The sequence below is a fragment of the Alligator mississippiensis genome, chromosome 3 (genome assembly GCF_030867095.1).
Source record: "Alligator mississippiensis isolate rAllMis1 chromosome 3, rAllMis1, whole genome shotgun sequence".
NCBI classification, from domain to species: Eukaryota; Metazoa; Chordata; order Crocodylia; family Alligatoridae; genus Alligator; species Alligator mississippiensis.
This window is the reverse complement of record NC_081826.1, coordinates 160,773,889-160,778,169: the sequence shown is the minus strand read 5'-3', so window position 1 is coordinate 160,778,169 and position 4,281 is coordinate 160,773,889.

Sequence of the window (4,281 nt, the reverse complement as noted above, 5' to 3'; positions counted from 1 at the left end):
GCAGTCGCACACATGCAGATGCTCTTTCCTGATACCCTGCTTATATCTTCTCCCCCCCATTTCTACAAAGACCCAAATTCTCAGGAAAGGGGCCCTTCCAGCACCACCCAGATCAGAGAGTAGGTTGAGCCTGGGGACACCCAGCCCCTTTACAAGCCAGCTGTTAACTCCTTCCCCACCAGAACAAAATCTACCCAAAAGTCCCCTTGCAAAAGTGAACATCAAAACAAATAATACATCTGCATAATCCCAACTCAGCACTGTAAAGGTTGCCCTGTCCCATGCTGCCACAATTTTGTGCAGAACTATAACAAGAAGCCTTGCTGTTTTTGCTCTGGGATCTAATAAACTCTAGCCCTGAATAAAAGCACAAGGAATAGACAGTTATATTTTTAGCATTGCTGAGTCCAATTTTCTCTCTCATTTAAGTCACTGAGAGAAGCTTTGGGGCTAGGGGAGAGATGAAAGCCAAAAACATTTTCAGGTTGCATTCAGAATAAAATATACAATAGAAAGTAGCTGCAGTTCTGGTGACAAGAAGCACAGATGGCCAATGGCTAAACATGTAAGTAACACTCCAAATTTCTTCTTCAATGTAGGTAGATTCTACATTAGCCTAGAAGAGCAGAATACTAGGGCTGTAGTACATAAATGACTAGGGACTGGAAAAGGTTAGCATTTTTATTCTGCCTGGGGCAGAAAGTACCCTTGACCCTGAAAATTAGTTCTGTGGTTCCCAAAAGGCCAGGTTTTCTATATCGCATGTGCCCACATACACATGCCTAGTTGGCATGCTCAAATCATTGAAAGCATTTTGTAAGTTATGGGAGTGCATCTCTACCAGCAAATGATGCACATGTATACAATTTGCATAATGGTGGTAATAACTAAGCCCATATAATTGTTGCCATATGTTTCTTAAAATTACACCTTAGGAGAATAGCTCATAAAACACCACAGTTCTTTTGGGGCTTTATTCTTCAGCATTGGCCAAAGACTGTCTTTATTGATTAGGAAAAGCTTGCTTGCTTGGCTATTCTACGCATCAGCAGTCCAATTTTAAAGAGACATCCTGTTAACCAACGGCCTGATCAGATAAGTCAACTCCCGTGTTTCAGGTGTGATCCATGTTGCTGAATAACAAACCCACTAGAATTTTGATTCCATAATGTATGCATTCAGATTCTACTTGAGACAAAATAATTCAACAAAAAGGGAAAAAAAAAACCAAAACCTTGTGAAATTTAGCAAAGAAAAAAATAACTCAAATATTAAAAAGGAAAAGGGAAGGTGTAAATGCCTGATTCTCATGATAACATCTCCTTCCTCTCCTTTACTTCAACCCAAGGACACTGACATGCCAGAATATATAGTTTCTGGGAACAGATATCAATACCTTTTGTCTAGCATGGCTTTTAGTTTAAAAACAAGCCACCTAATGGGGCAGGTAGAAAACAAGATACAGGCCGCTGGGAGGATTGTTTGAGCTCAAACTGATTTTATGGGCATGCAAGGCAGTTTAGATGGTTTGCAAAGCCTCCGAAATCTACAGGTTTATTCCATTCTTAGTACATACCCTCAGGAACATTTCAGAGCCAATAGCGTCTAATCATTCACTGAATGCCAGGTGTTACCAGCTTTCAACCTCATTCATCCAGCTGAGACTGTTTTCTCAGATTCTGTCCAGAATTGCTACTGGCCACAATTGTCTGTTCAGCTGCCTGTGTAAAGCACTAAGTGATGCCACTACCAGTATACCCTTTTCAGATTTTCTGTACAACTAATATTATAGCAAGAACCAGAGAAAATCAGCAACAAAAGAAAGATCAGGGAAAGTGTGGATCCCTTACTACACTTGATCTGAACCTTTGAGAGATCGAGGGGGAGGCAACCTAGTGACAGATGATGCGGAAAAGGCTGAAGTACTCAATGCCTTTTTCACCTCAATCTTCATAGGCAAGGTCAGCTCCAAGACTACTGCACCTGGAAGCACAGTTTGGGGAGGAGGTGAGCAGCCAACAGTGGCAAAAGAACAAGTTACAGACTGTTTAGAAAAGCTGACCTGTATATGTCTATGGGGCCAGATGCAATGCACTTGAGGGTGCTGAGGGAGTTGGACGATGTGACTGCAGAACTGCTGGCCATTATCTTTGAAAATTCATGTTGATTGGGAGAGATCCCACATTACTGGAAAGGGCAAATATAGTGTTTATCTTTAAGAAAGGGAAGAAGAAGGATACAGGGAGCTACAGATGAGTCAGCCTCACCTCAGTCCCTGGAAAAATCATGGAGCAGGTTCTCAAGAAATCTATTTCTAAGCACTTGGAGGAGAGGAAGGTGATCAGGAACAGTCAGCATGCCATGCCTGACCAACCTGAATGCTTCTATGATGACATAACTGGCCCTGTGGTTGGGGGGAGAACACTGGATACAGTATACCTTGACTTTACCAAGGCTTTTGATAGAGTCTCCCACAACATTCTCGCAAACAAGCTAAGAAAGTACAGATTGGATGGCTGTTTGCAGATCACACCAAGCTGGAGAAAGTAACGGATACACTGGAGGGTAGGGCTAGGACTTAGAGAGACCTCGACAAATTGGAGGATTGGGACAAAATAAACCTCATGAGATTCAATGAAGATAAGTGCAAAGTCCTGCACTTAGGATGAAATACATCCTATGCATCAGTACAGGCTGGGGACCAACTGGCTAAGAAGCAGCTCTGCAAAAAACTAGCTGGGCATTATTGTGGACAGTAAACTGAATGAGCCAATGGTGTGCCCTTGCTACTAAGAAGGCTAATGACACACTGGGCTGCGTTAGTAGGAGCACGGTCAGCAGATCAAGGGAAGTGATTATTCCCCTGTGTTCAGCACTGGTGAGGCCACATCTGGAGTACTGTGTTCTGTTTTGGGCCCTGCAATACAGAAAGAGTGTGGAGAAATTGTATAGAGTCCAGCAGAGGGGAGTGAAAATGGTTAGGTGGCTGGGGCACATGAGTTCTGAGGAGAGGCTGAGGGAAATGGGCTTATTTAGTCTGGACAAGAGAAGCCTGAGGGGGGATTTAAAAGCAACTTTCAACTACCTGAAGCGGGGTTTGAAAGAGGATGAAGCTAAACTGTTCTCAGTGGTGGCAGATGACAGAACAAGGAACAACTGTCTCAAGTTGCAGCAAGGGAAGTTTAGGTTAGATGTTAGGAAAAACTCTCTCATGAGGAGGGTGGTAAATCACTGGAACAGGTTACCCAGAGAGGTTGTAGAATCTCCATCCTTGGCAGTTTTTAAGACCTGGCTAGACAAAGCCTTGGCTGGTATGGTAAAGCTGGGGAAGGTCCTGCTTTGAGCAGGGTTTGGACTAGATGACCTCCTGAGGTTCCTTCCAACCCTAATTTTCTATGATTCTATGAAGTCATCTCTCCTGTACATGGGGCTTAAGGATGATTGTTTTTCACATAGCCTTCACTGGAGTGGATGACCTTGCTCCCACTGCTGTATGTAGAGTGAAATTTGGTTGTGTGAACTACTTCAGACCTTCAAATTTTGGAAAGCCTTTGGCAAGTCTCATATCAATGGGTCCTTGTGTTGAGGACCCATATTCTAGCAAATAATCTCCTAGCAAAATAATTAATGCTCAGTGATCTAGGAATTTTAATCACTTTTTTTTTTTTTTTTTTTTTTTTTTTTTTTTAAGAAGCAGCATTTCGTATGCCTGCTTTCTTTTAGCTACCCTCAAATCATAAACTAGAGCAAAACCAAACAAATATCAAAACCTGGGAAAGCTGTGCTGTCCTGAGAGCCCAGGTTTGTGAGATTGCTAAATTTAAACTAGGTAATCATTAATATTGTATGCACCCTGATAACAAGATGACAGGTGGAGGTCTTCTATTAATAGTTATCATGTAAGCCTATAGTATATCATCTCCAAGGTATTTCACAACCAGTAGGTATATGATTGCTACTGTATTCATGATTTCCCAGTGGAGTAATTAGCAATAGTTGACATTTTTCATGTGAAAAAATATTGCTGAAAAAAGGGGAATTCAATGGAACAAAATCAAGTTTGCTTTGGAAAACTTATTTTTAATTGACTTTTTCCTATCGGTACATGATTGGATACATGTATACACAACACTTACAATGCCCTCATTATTTAAAAGGAAACTGAGATCCTTGCTTTTCAAGTTCCTAATAAATGGGGACAATTTCAAGGAAATAATTTTATGTAACTTGGCTTTTCCTAAATGTTATACTAAAAACAAAAAAGAAAAGGTTATCAGAGAC